Raw genomic sequence first — 14,675 nt, 5'->3', positions numbered from 1 at the left:
TATTGTTTGGGACAGTGTCTTTCATATTCAAGTTCAGCAAACAATTTTGTGTCCACCTGACCACTTGAAGTCCAATGTTCACTCTCCTTTTAGCTCTGTTTTGGTCTCCACCGACTCTTGACGGAAATATCTGGCACTTTAGTAGCTGAATGCGTCACCGTGTTCACCAGCTAGTTGCTAATTTTGTCCATCTGGGGTTTTAAAGTCAGCAGTTCACTGTCCTCTTAAATTGGTTGGAAAACAATTGAGGTCCTGCTCAATCTTCAGCGTAGCAATTAAATCCACCTTAAAACTGTCCCTGATGTTCCTCTGCATGGACTCAAAATTGGCACACAATTCACAAACGTTACTATAAATAGAGCGCAATCTCCCTACGCCATCTCTCTCTGCGTCAACGTCCCATTCAGTGTGAGAGGAGAGCTGTCAGCTGGAGGTGACACTACGGCACTACGGTCTTTTTAACACATAAAGGTCCGTAGGCAGCTCAATTATTAACCTCCAAACCTTGATTATCTGTAATTTTTCTGTAATTGAGCGAGGAATGCTGGAGGATTAAAATAAGATATTTTTTTATTGTCAAGGATAATTGGGCAACAATGAATGTTTTCTAAATCGAGTTCAACAATTTCACTGTGTGTGAAAAAATGAATATCTGGCACTGTAGTAGCTAAATGCTTCACTGTGTTCACCAGTTGCTATTTTGTCCATCTGGGGTTTGGTGCTGGGCAGGTATAGTGCAGTTTTGTCAGAACACCTTTTAAAGATTTGACTTTTTTCAAACTAGAAAGTTTGTGACCCGGCAGCCATGTTGAGAAAAGTTGAGGAAATACCAAGCACCGCCCACTAGCCGGAGCACAGCCAATAGGAACGCTCTCTCTCTGAAATGACCTGTGATTGGCCAAACTCTCCCGTCACGGGCTAGATTTTCTAAAGCCTGGAAACAGAGCCATGAGGAGGTGCAGAAGTCTAGTTATCTCTCAGAACACTTGAATTACAATATGCTGAAAGGTTATTATGGAATTTTTGCCCAATGATGCCAAAAATATTCTGCCGACCGCAGGTTTAACCTGCATATTATTGTTTTTCTTTTATCAATCTGATGATGGTCGAAAAAATCATACATAAATTTTCCTTTAGTAAGCGAGTGTGCAAGTTTGTTTTTTTCACTTTCTTTCAAGTTGTTTAGTGAATAAAATGTAAGAAAATAGTCAAAAGTGGCCTTCACAATGTGCCAGAGCTCAATGTGACGTCTTCAAATGGCTTGTTTTGTTTGACCAACAGCCCAAAAACACGAAGATATTCAGTTTACAACGATGTAAAACAGAGAAAAGTAGCAAATTCTCACATTTGAGTAGCTGGAACCAGTAAATGTTTTGACAGTTTTACCTAATAAATGGCTAAAATGATTAATTGATTATATGAAAATCTGTCAACTAATCAATGAATCCACTAATCATTTCAGCAGTGTTGCTTTCTGAAGTAAGTTTGAGGTTGATGTGTGTCATCATAGCAAAGATTTATTGCTGTATTGTATTGAGGGATATTATCATTCATGTCTCACATACACATGTCACATGTTTACGAATTATCAGCTGTTTACCAACACAACTTTAATGAGTGAGGCGTGTTTCTGCCTGGTCAGTTGTTAAGAGGATCAGCACAGATTCCTTGTTTGTTTGAGTCAGATGTAGAAAGGTTTTGCTGCTGGTTATATGATTAGATGAATTCCCTCCTCAGTTACAGGTTAGCTGATATAACCTGTGTTACGGGTGAGATAGTCACTCATATAAGTCTTAGCTGGACCCGTCTGAAGCCTGTTTAAACAGCAGCATTGCGTGCTCTGCAAACTGCCAGCTTTAATCTTTAAAATCTGAAAACCTCGTTTCAGACACAGGCTGTTATTAGCAGATTTATGCTAAGCCTGGGGGATATGTTGTGTTGGGGGCGACTGTATCTGCACACAGTCTTTATGAAATCCTTCCTTCTCTGACGCTGCAGGTGTTTGTGTAGCAAGAGGAGGCACGGTGGAGGTACTGCAGGTACAAGACAAGTTTTGGGAGGGTTTACTTTTGATCAACGTGCTTCTCCATTAGATTGCTCTCCAGCATGGGAGAACAGGATTTATGATATGGTGCTATACAGAGCTGATGTAAGCTATAACATGATTTGTGACAGTGTTGGCAGTCCTTGTCTTCTGGCGATCTCCAGCTATTAGTTCCACTATGTCCCATAACATTAATAAGTTCTTCATAAGAAAGTAATATTGCATTTGTACAGGCACCTTATAAGAAATGCCCAGTAAGACATAATTTCTTCCTCAGCAGTTTGCAGGCTACCTCACCCTGCAACAAAGATAATATAAAAAAGAGGGTTTTAATGTGCTGTGATAATGTGCCATGATAGATCTGTTCGAGATCAATTAATAAAGTAAAATAAAGTAAATGAAGAATTGATTGAATACTTTTTTGCACAGGATTGTGGATGTTGTCCCCATTACTTACATTTAAAGCACACTAGGAGGGGATCTATTATTAGCCAGTATGTAACAGGAGGAAGATTACAGAAAGAAAAACCTGTTTAAATGTTCCTAATGAGCTCCTGACTATTGTTTTAAGACTGATTTGAAAAATTGTGAACCTATCCTTTAAAAATGATCAAATTATGGTGCTTCTCTGTCAAACTGTAGCACCATAAAGATATCTTTTAAATACATATTCTCATTCTCAACTCATTTTCATGACTCAATAAACAGGACGCAGCAGAACACAATGCCACAATTATTTGACATGATCATTAATCAGAACTTTAAGTGCCCCAAATAGCCTACTAAGTGTTTTGTACTTTCCAGACTGCACTACGTAACCCAGAAACCCACATTGCTGCCATAAGAACTCCTGACTAAAACCTCAGTTTCAGTAGCTGGATATCAGAACTCGATGCCCAAAATAACCAAGTACCAAGTAGTATCGAAACTTCTCCAGTGAAACGATACCTGCATTCGATCCTTTTTGTGCCCAGATCTAGAAAAAAAATACAACTTGTATGGTTTTTGCTCACAGCCAATCACCGCAAGCAATTTAATGTGACGTGTGATTGGCCCACTACCGCAGCAGCTACGACCCATACAGCCGAGATTGCCTGCCTGGGGGGTGGACCGGAGGGTGGTCTTTGCGCTTCCACGACAACGCAGTCTCGCCTCTGTGGGTCCAGGGACAGCGGTAACAGACCAATGTATAAGCGCTGTGCAGTGCTGCGACAATTAACGTTATCTAGCCAGTGGGACACACACAGCTTTCATTCACATGATAGGTATTGAATGAAGTACTCCATTGTTGGGCAGTATGATAATTTATCGTCTTTCAATGGAATCGTATCGCGATGATATCATATATCGAGATATCGTGATACACATGTATGTCGTCTGAATAGATAACAAGCACATACTAACTCAAATTTCTCAGAAGATCTGATCAAACTCAGTTAAATCAATCTATTGTCTTAATCTGATTGCTCGGAATTTGTGTGCATGTAAACATAGTCAGTCTGTAGCTGGAAATATTTATTCATTTTTTCCACTTGAAACTGTCATGTTCACTTTGCATTAAAGACCTTAATTAGTTTGTCAAGTACTCAATTTACATAAACTATAGTATACAAATAGGCTACCATGTCGTTATTTCATAAAGAGTATTGAATTACCAGAAAACATGCTATATCGTGTTATGCATTGTTATCAAGATATGACATGACCTATATTGTGATAGAAGATTTTGGCCAGATCGTCTACTCTTTTGGTATCAGTATCACATTAAGGGCACTGGTATCGTAATTTTTTAAACGATACCAAGCTGTAAGGTCAGTCACACACAATTGTTGTACAGTTTCTACCAACTTGATTTCGAAAACATTAATTGTTGCCCAATTATCCTTGACAATAAAAAAATACCTTATTTGAATCCTCCTCCATTCCTCGCTCAATCACAGAAAATTTACAGATAATCAAGGTTGGGAGGTTAATAGTCGAGCTGCCTACAAAACTTTATGGGTTAAAAAGGCCACAATGTCACCTCCAGCTGACAGCTCTCCTCTCACACTGAATGGGACGTTGATGCAGAGAGAGATGGCGTAGGGAGGTTGCGCTCTATTTATAGTAACGTTTGTGAATCGTGTGCCAATTTTGAGTCCAGGCATAGGAACATCAGGGACAGTTTTAAGGTGGGTTTAATTGCTACGCTGAAGATCGAGCAGGACCTCGATTGTTTTCTAACCAATTTAAGAGGACAGTGAACTGCTGACTATAAAAAGATGCTGATTGCAGAAGACATCTCACTTTTTAAAGAGCAATTTCTTCCTATTTCCTGCCGCAAAGTTGCATAATTAGACTCTTTAAAATAAGAATATTACGTTTTTGGTGACGAGCAAGACAGAGATCATCCTCTGCTGACATTTAGCAGATAAACCTGAGATGGAAAGATCCATGTTCGTCAATATTGCAGGTTAAATCCCACGATGGCATAAGGTGCAAAGTACATTGGCCTCATTAGGAATTTATTCCTCACTCTAGACAAATAACACCACGTAATAATCCCCTTAACACCAATTTTGCAGATTTGAGAGTGAAGAAACTGTTCAGTTTTGTTCCCTTACACGTTAATCCTCCATGCGGAGCCCACTGTGTCATTGTTTTAGAGGTTGTTGTCCTGCACGTGCAGCACATTGGTCAGCCTGAATTCTAGATGTAACCTAATTCACTCTGTTACTTGTCACATACAGCACTGTTTGAATCAGTGTTCCCTCTTTGGTCCTAATAATGACTTCTGGCTTTTATCATGGATTAAATTAGAGATGGTTAGGGGGGAAAAAAGAGCTCGGGAGGATCAGTGCCTTGAACTCTGCTTAGCTTTCAACTTTTATTCAAAGGTTGTCAGACCGGTCGGAGTGAGTGGAGGAAATGAATTGAAACTCTGATGAGGATTATCTGATCTGACAGCTTGTAGACAGAGCTCTGACATTGATGTATTTGCTCATCCGGAGTCCAAATCCTGATCGCTTTGTGTCGAGGGAGTAGAGCTGAAAACTTGAGTGCTTTAACTCGTTCATCCCTCAGCGGTGATTAGGAGCTAATGTAGTTCTTATGTGTGAGATATCCACCAACGGGGTGTCTGCAGGTCTGTGAAAAGTCTTAACCCTCTGAGACTCATAGACCCATTTTTGTATTTTTTTAGGGGGGTACAGGGGGTTTTTAGGGGGAGATAGCAGGTCAACAGTAGATGTCACATAGAAGTGGTGTACATCATCTGAAAGCTGGGAACCTGAAGATTAATTTGAGATGCTGCTCAGCACTGTGTGTCAAATTGTTCTAGTCATAAATCAGAAATAAATATTAAGTGTTTAAGGGCTTAGAACATTATAATAGAAGTATTTGATGGTCATTCCCATGCTGTATTATGTCTCATAAGTTGTTGCAGTAATATTAAACAGCACTGATTTCAATTTACCAACAAACGAAGTCCTTCAAAGGCATTAAAAAGTCTTAAATATGATTTTTAAAGGTCTCAAATGATCTTTCTAGCCTGTTTTGGGCAGTAATGGTTATATGATGTTTCTGTATTTGATTTTTATTCACATAAGGTCAGAGGTCTGCAACAACTATTGTTGCAGACCTCTGACCTTATGTGAAATGTGGACCTCAAATTAATTTGTAATTTTTTTAATTGATTAATTCATCCATCCATTCATTCTTCCTTTTCCTTTTGCTAATCCAGGCCTAGGTCGTGTTTAATAAATAATTTATGATTAGGAATTATACTGCAGGGAAGTGCTGACAAAAATGTGATATAAATGTCAATAAATTCATGCACTTAGTAAATATGTTTAGGCCTGATAGTCCCTACTGGTTTCCATTGATATATTTCATACTTTCAAATGGCATACTTTGTGGTAAAAACGTCTTTAATTTAATGTGGTGAACCTTGCAGAAACCCAGACATTGCAGAAAGCTTGTCTGGTTTCTAGAGATAAAACCCAGAAGTTATATTTCTTTTGCCCTTCAACAACATGTTGCTTCCTGCGTTATAAATATTTCACTAATCCATAAATGTACACAGGTGACTCGCCTCTGAGTCGGCACTATTGAGTGTCTATCCGCTCAGGACAGCAGTAGTTGGGTTAGAAGAGAGGTTACTTTATTCATGGGGATATGAATAATTTACTCCGTCAGGTTCTGCCAGGGTTCACTCAGAAAATACAGCCATAAGCGCTCAATCTTTGAAAATATTTGATAAATCCAGGATTTCCTGAATAATAGGCTCCTTGTCCACAGTGTTTCCCAATTAGAGTACTGTTTCTACTGTGTTCTGTTGGTGCATTATACAACCAGTGAAACGAGGCGACAAATGACCTGCAGTTCACCAGATATTTGATATTTAGTTTGTTACTTAAGCACATTTTGTCCTGATGACACAAACTGTTAGAAGAGTAATTTATATGATGGCGTTTAAAAGATTTTACATAGTTATATTTTATTTGTCCGAGGCACATTTTGTTTAAGGGAGAGGCTGGAAGCTTAATGTGTTTTATGTTACAGACCAGATTTATATGGCTTGAATACATTAGTGCTACAGTCTCTCAGCTTCTGCTACATCTGAATGATGAACTGCCGTCCCTCTGCTGTTGCCTGGAACCGCTCTACTGTAAATGTTTGGTTCTGTTTGCTGCACGCACCCAGAAGGTGTCATTTCATATCCTCAGTGTGTGAAAAGAGCATTTTTGGCAACATGGTCCTTTTGTCTTTGGTATCTGGGCAGTTTGTCCTGGGTGGGGGCAGTGTGTGTGTTTTGTAGCTGATAATATGCTCAACTCTCTCTCTCTTTTGTGTGTCCTCTCCATTGTAAACACAACATGGAAATCAGAGAGATAAGCCAGCGCTGTGAAGAGACTTCCCAAATGGACATGACGTCCTGTTCGTCCAGGGAGCTGCTTCACGATACAGAAACACACAATCCAAGTGGTAAAACACAGACAGTGTGTTTATGTTTGTTTGGAATTATTGTGCAGTTTATTGATAGGTGCAGTTAGTTATGCTTCAGTCAATTCAATCAATGTATCTGTCTAAAACCCCTTTTAAATAGCAGCCATGGAGAGATTCCCCCCTTGGGAGCCATAAACAGGGCTTTGACATTTGTGGTGGTGGAGAAGATGAAGTAGCTTTGCACGGCAGCTGGATTCTCACAATGTCACAACATCAAGCGGGAATCACAGGATCACATATCATACGAAAATCCATCTTGTCAGACTTAAAGTACTGCATTTGTGTCCGGCAATCTTAACTTCAATCAACTTAGCTACTGCAGCTACGGGCGTGGCTTAGGTGTGTGTAATGACACGGAGAGGCGACTGTTTGTTCTCAACAACAATGCTGTCTCCTGAAGAGGTTAGTGTAGATGCAGCAATAGCATCAGTTATATCAGAGCTGGAGAGGATTTCTTCAAGGAAAGAAGAGCAAAGAACGGCACTGAAGGCTTTTCTCGATGAAAAAGATGTTTACGCTCTTGTCACGAGTCCGACTGTCCGAGTTTGATTGACAGATGGTTCATCCAATCACCTGCGAAGTATCTTTTTAAAGTGCTTGCCCACTTTCCAAACAGTTTCCAATGACGGCTTCTCTGATGGTTCTGTGTAACAAACCATCTGGCGGGGCAGGTTAGGTAAACAAATCCCCAGTTTGATGACAAAACCTGAATGATTGTTTCCTGCTTGAACTTCTGCTAAAAGCTTCATGAGTCCGTCAATTGACCGAAAATGAATCAAAAACAATTCTGACAATTGTTCAATTCATTTATAATGAAACAAGTCTAATAGTCTACAGCCACGCTAGCAGCTCTGTGTTGATGAGTTTGGAAAATTCTCAGCGCCACTAGGATCCCATCATTGGCTGCCCCCTCAGCACCATTGGGACAAGTAGAGATCAAAAACAAACATGTCTGACAGCGACATCCCACTGAGCCCTACGCAAAACGCCTCTCTGCTAACGAGCGTTTCCATGGTAATGATGATGGAGCAGGACTGGCCAAATTCCTCGTGAACGCACCTCTTTGCCCCCACAGTGTCAGTGAAAGACCTCGGCTCCGCGGGGCGTTCACAGACCCTCAGGAAATTGAACTGGAAGTCAGCAACAGGGGATTATTATAGCAGCCGGTGGCGCCTTGACCTTCAGCATTACACAGATTTTATTTGTTTTGGACTTGTGACTCCCTGGATGCTTGTTGACAGTTACCTCCGGTTAAAATCCTTTTTCAGAATGGGTTTTTTATAGAACAAAAAAAGAAAAACATTCTGGCCGGAGTCACTTAATCTGAAACTAAAGACAGGTGACAAATGTAAGTAACAGACCACATGAAGTGTATTTGGTGTAGATACTCCAAGTCTCTCTACTGGAGGGATGAACACCATTCTTCCACAGGATATTCCCTCATTTGGTGATTTTGGGCACGTCTGTCCAAAATCTCACATATGTGTTCGATTGGATCAAGATCTGGTGACTGTAAAAGTCGTAGCACATAAATCACACATTTCTCACTATTTAATTACAATAGCTGATAGAAAATTAATCTGTAACAATTTAAAGTAATTTTACAAGCAAAAATGTATTGGTTTCAACGTCTCTAATGTGATTATTTTCTGTTTTTCTTACTCTATTATGATAGTAAATAGTAGTAATAGTCCTTGAGTTTTGGGACTGTTGGTGCTGCACCTGATGCGACTGTTGTCAGGCCATTAAATAGGCATTATTGGTCACTATAAGTGCCATAGATGTGGGTCATTAGGGCCTATTACGTTGTAAAAGTGAAAGCGAAACTTAAAAGCATCACGTTCTAACGTGTTGTAAAACTGAATGAAACATTTTGAACACAAACAAAAAGGCTTCTTTAGGTTTAGGCAACACAACTACAACTTCTTTAGGTTTAGGCAAGAAAACCAAACAGTTCAGTGAAGTTAAGTTTAGGGAAAAACATTGCATTTTGGCTTAAAATAACTACATTTCAAAAGTGAAAAGCATGTGAACACAAAGACAACTACACGTTGTTGGTTTCACATGGGATGCGATCCCATGACTCCTGGGTAAATGTGTTTTGTGCGCCATCCAACATCCGTGACCTCTACCCAATATGGAGTTTCCCGCTCTATACTACAGCGCCTGACTTCAGCTTCTGCTCCTGTCATAATTACTATGGTCCGTAGAAGTCGCTGTCATGCTCTTTCATACCTTTTTCCGCTGATCTACCCTGTCATTATAAATAAAACCTACTATTGGTGTAGGTAGTAGGCCCCATATTGATCGACATCTATGATGCTTGTAGTGACTGATAACAGGTATTTAATAACCTGACAACAGTCTAATTGGCTGGTTGGTCCGACAGAACAACAAAGTGTCACAATCACAATTAGTTGAGTCTTTTTAGACCAAACGATTAATTAGACAATAATGAAAATAAGGTTTATTTGCAATCCTAGATGACACACGGACATGAGACCCACAGCAATAGAAAGGGACCCAGACACAATTAGTCTGAATATCATTTTGACCCGGCCCACCTCTGGTCCTGGGTGGGTCTCAGTTACTCAAGTGGACCCATCAGATTACCTCAGATTTGTCTTGCAATTCCTTGAGAGGCCGCTGCTGTAGAAGACCATTTATACGGTCATGTTAACTCTGACCTGTTGATCTGGGCTGTCCTACCTGTCACAGACTAATGACAGAGGGTGGGGTGTCTCTTGTCACTAATGAAGACTGATAGGGATGCCTCGGGGTCGACAACAGGTGGACAATCTGTCTGTGTTCATTCATGGCAGCAGGTGGATGTGAGGAATCTGGACACACAGACTGCTTTTCTCTCCCTCAGGGCTTCTCTGGATAGTGTTACTGACAGCTGGGTTTCCTCTGTAAATCATTTTAAGAAAAAGATGTCAGTTACAACCTTGTTGGTTGGTTGAAATATCACAAATCACTGTCACGGAGTAGATTTCTTTAGAGAGGCAGGATTAATGTACCTGGAGCCTGAGCACATTAACACAGGGCTCAAATGTTTTACTATACAGTTACAGTCAGTGTGCGAAATTGACACAAATTGCCTCAACAGTAACACTTTGAGGAGGTCTCTGGAAACATCTTTTCTGCAATTGTCGCTAAAAATGTCTTTTCAAATATAAATACAAAAAAATATTGTTGTGGTGTTTCCTCTTATATTGCCATTGAATAACCGGTTGTTTCTGACAAGGCCTTCTTCCATGGGTGGCGCTGTTGCAAATGGTCTGCAATGCAAATGTTGCGTAGTTTAGGAAACTTAAACGTTACCCCGTAAACAACCTGAAAAGCAGTGGCTGTTTTTTTTCTGCTTCGACATCAAGATAGAATATTTTCTAATCTGTAGCCGATGTTTGCTGTGACTGACCTGTGATAGACCTGCTGTGTATAAGATGAAAATTTGTACAGTGACACATAACCATGTGTGTGTGTCAGGTTAGAGAGGCGAGTCTGCTGTGTGGATTCTGTTGCAGAGTGTAGTTGTTGTATATTTGTGCGAGTGGCCTTATTGTTAACGATATTAGCCTTGGTGATGTGTGTGCAAAATGTGTATAGCCTAGTTAATTGCATTGGCTTGCATCCATGATATCTTGTATATTGCATATTGAGTCTGTGTAACACTTCAGCACTGGAGCACTAAGTAGGGGGGACCATAGATATATATACAGTACATAGACGCTGCATTGGCCGCTTCAGCCCGTTGCTGCAATATGTCAATGACGCCGCCATATTGGGGAAGGCAGGACTCGCCTGTAAACACGTACAAGTGAACGGGGAGCTGCCATTTTTCTGGATAAAAAACACTAGAACGTTTACATTTCTCAACGAGTCCTTTTTTATACTCAAGCGTTTACGATCTACGTGCAGTACTGTCAGTTAGATTCCTCCCCTCAATAAAACGTTTGGGCAGCTTCCCGGTTCAATTGTATTTGTTTACAGGCCAGTACTGCCCTCCCCAATATGGTGTCGACGTTAATGTACGATCCATAAGCCAATGCGGCATCTACCGAGAGTTAGATGAGAAGATTGATACCAGTCTCAGACTAAGTGGTATCAATCGTCTCATCTAACACTCGGCAAGGAAAGCGAATAAGCATAAAACTATTCCTTTCAGTATGAATCTACAGCCAGGAGACTGTTGGCTTAGCATAAATGGGGAAACAGCTAGCCTAGTTAAAATGTTCCAGCAACCTCCCATATAACAACAAATTGTTGATTTTATTAGGGCTGCAACTAACCATTATTTTCATTGTTGATTAATCTGTCGATTACTTTCTATTATTAGTTATATTAGTTGTTTGGTCTATAAAATTTCACAAAATGGAGAAAAATGTTGATCAGTGTTTCCCAAAGCCCAGGATGACTCAAATGTCTTGTTTTGTCCACAACTCAAAGATATTCTGTTTACGGTCATAGAGGAGTAAAGAAACCAGAAAATAGTCACATTTAAGAAGCTGTAATCAGAGGATTTAGTCTTTTTGATTATCAAAATAGTTGCAGATTAATTAAATAGTTCACAACTAAATCATTAATCGTTGCAGCTCTAGATTTTATGCTTCAGTTTTTGTATGAATTAAACAAACAAGCAGCTGAGATGACAGTGAACGGACAGTTTAACTCTTTGTTCATGAGTTCTCCATAGCATCTCTTAAGAGTAGTCACGTTTTTAGCACCGCAGAAGGAGATGACTCAGTGTGAGGTCAGATGCTCTTTCATGAATTAGACATGAGTGACGGTGTGGTCCAGCTCTTAGGACGGGACAGCTGAGCATGCAGGCTGATGCTAGCAACATGAGGCCATTAGTGACGTCTGCTTTATTAATTAGTCATAATCTCTCCGGGTATCAGGTGGAAAAGGCTGCCAACTAATGGGAGGTGTTACTAAGGTGTATAAGAGGCAGAGAGATAATTCTAGAAATCACCAGAAAGTGGCCAAGTATGCAGCGTTTGATAAGTATTTATTATTGTTTTTATCTGAAAGCATCCCACAGATAGAAAATTTCCAAATTCTTTCTGTTAAGGTGCTTTTAAGGTGTAATTATCGCCTCCATCCACCACGCCTCTGATTTATCTCCTGTTTTTTTTGTCAGAAGCACCTTTCATTTCTTTGTTTGGGACCAAGAAGAGTATCAGGTCGCTGTAGCCATGTCAACTGTGGCAGTGAGTGATGTGTCGTCCTGAAACACAACCAGTTTCCCTCCAACTGAGGGCTACAGAGTAACCGCTGGTTTAACAAAGAGAGAGGGGGGGAGGGAAGTACTTCCTCCCCCTTCTGTATGTGAGGTTGAAGACTGGTTGGGTTTTCCCGTACTCATTTACGACATTATCAGTAACCACTTACGTGTTGAATAAATTATCCTCTGGTGTTTTTGAAAGACTGTAAAGTAGTATAGAAAAGATTGACCATGACTCAAATTTTAGAGGTTTAATCTTCTAAAAGTGTTTAAGAGTTATATAAGTGAAACCACTAGATATTCCAAGAAGCTCATGGCTCTACACAGCTGTATTTCCCAACAGGTATATGCCTACAGCTACACGGATAAATCAACAAGACAGATATAATAGTTGTTTTTTATGATAGGTGTTGATGTTAAAAAAAGTGGCTCACTGGCTCGGCTTATATTAATAACCTTAATTTAAAAGCTCAAATACCGTCGAGCTGCAAAGATTGATTAATTAGTCGATCAAATGAAAATTCACTGCAACTTTTTAAATAATCAAATAATCGTTTAAGTCACTTTACAAGCAGAAGAAACTTGATGGTTCAAGTTGATGGTTTCTGCTCTTACATTAATGTAAATATACTTTACTGATATTTACTTTATTATAGACCAAGTAATTAATCAATTAACATTGAATTGAAAATAAAATGATTTGCTGCCCTGAACTATTGATATCAGTAATGGCCTCGCAAGTCCGGTATCTGTCAGCATGCAATGGAAGCAAATTCTCACTGTGTTGCCCACAGCAACCAGTACGAGTTAGCCAGTAACCACCACTTTATACTGATATACTGTATGTATAATATATAACGAGGGAGCAAAACTCAATTTCATGTTAAGGTGTGTTTGCACTCATTTTGTTTTCTTTTATGTGTAATTTAATATATTTTTAGTTAAATTAGTGGTGCCAATTTTAAATGAATTTTAGTTTTAATATAATTTTATTATGATTTAAGTACTGTCATTATTGATTAATCTGCCCATTATGTTCTAGATGAATCGTTTAGTCGATAAAATGTCAGAAAGTGAAAAATGCCCAACACTTCTTAACGCCTAAGATGATGTCATCATATTTATTATTTTGTCTTCCAAAATCCAAAGATATTCAGTTTACTCTCCTATAAGACAAAGAAAGCAGCAAATACTCACAAATGAGAATCTGGAACCAGGGGAGTTACAAACAATGAATCAATAATCAAAAAAGTTGGCAATTATCTTTCTGTCAATCAACCTCTGTTGGTTCAGGCTCCTTGATTCGGGCCCTTCTCCACCTGCCGCCCCCATTCACAGTGCATCTCACTGAGGTGCAGGTGTTTGTCTTCCTTTTAAAGTAGTGATTAAGGTAGATGCTAAATGTGCCGTTTGTGGGCCTGGTATCATCATGACATAAATGTCTTCTTCAGTTGCTTCGGTTGCATTTGGTTTTACATTCTTTTCCAGGGTGACCTTGCAAAGCAATCTGACAAAATTTACCCAATTTCAACTTTTTTCTGCACTGTGCTGTTTTTTTAATGGTGTTGCTATGCGACAGGCTCTTCGCTATGGCAACAGATGATGTTGATCTGAGTATATCAGAGACCGCCGCCGGTTGTTTTCCATAAAACTACAGTCAGTCCTGGACGCTGATTGGCCACCAGTATCTGTTCCTCTGATTTAAATCAGGAAATCTGTCTTGTTGTGTTTTAGTTATTGTTGTGTTTTACTTGTTTATACTTCTTCTGCCTCTGCAAGGAATAACATGAATGGAATTAATTAAATTAACACTTAATTGAACAGACCATTATCTAGGAGTGAGGGAAAAATACAGCACGAAAATACAGTATGATACAGCATAGTATTGTGATATTTTGCGTGACAGTATTGTAGCAATACACGGACGCCAAGTATCGATCTATTATTATATAAACTATTAATATCGCAAATACAAATTAAACCTTTTGGTAATGTTTTCTCTGGTGTGGTCATGGGTTAAGTCAGTGGGATTGGCAGGAAGATAGTCAAAACAAAGTCTCTGAGGTCATCAGAGAGAGAAATCAGAAATGGTACAGTAGTCCAGTCCACTCAACTTTGCATTCAGTTAAGTTGGACTATATGTCGACTGTAATACAAACAGTTTGAGGTACTTGATGCAAAATTTATGTTTTTATGACAGTGTTCAGTAGGGCTGCACTGATTGTTACATTCTGGACTGATACGATACTGATGTTTAAAATAACAATTTGTCCGATAGCCAATAGCCAAACCGTTTTTGTTGTTGCTGTTATTTATTCCTTTTTTGTGCCAGCGACATCTACATTATAAAAGAAATAACTGAGCTGTTTCAAAGTCATTCATTCATTCATTCAAAGTCATTTGAATGAGCACAAATTC

The 14,675-nt window shown here is 39.4% G+C and overlaps 1 protein-coding gene across 1 annotated transcript in view; it reads left to right on the top strand.

Moving 5' to 3' along the window:
- The window catches only part of fhdc1 (FH2 domain containing 1), a 34,557-nt gene that overhangs the window by 2,712 nt on the left and 17,170 nt on the right, over positions 1-14,675 (top strand). The window lies entirely within an intron of this gene.

This window comes from Sebastes umbrosus, chromosome 3 (assembly GCF_015220745.1).
Source record: "Sebastes umbrosus isolate fSebUmb1 chromosome 3, fSebUmb1.pri, whole genome shotgun sequence".
NCBI classification, from domain to species: domain Eukaryota; kingdom Metazoa; phylum Chordata; class Actinopteri; order Perciformes; family Sebastidae; genus Sebastes; species Sebastes umbrosus.
This window is presented reverse-complemented; position numbering and strand designations above follow the sequence as displayed.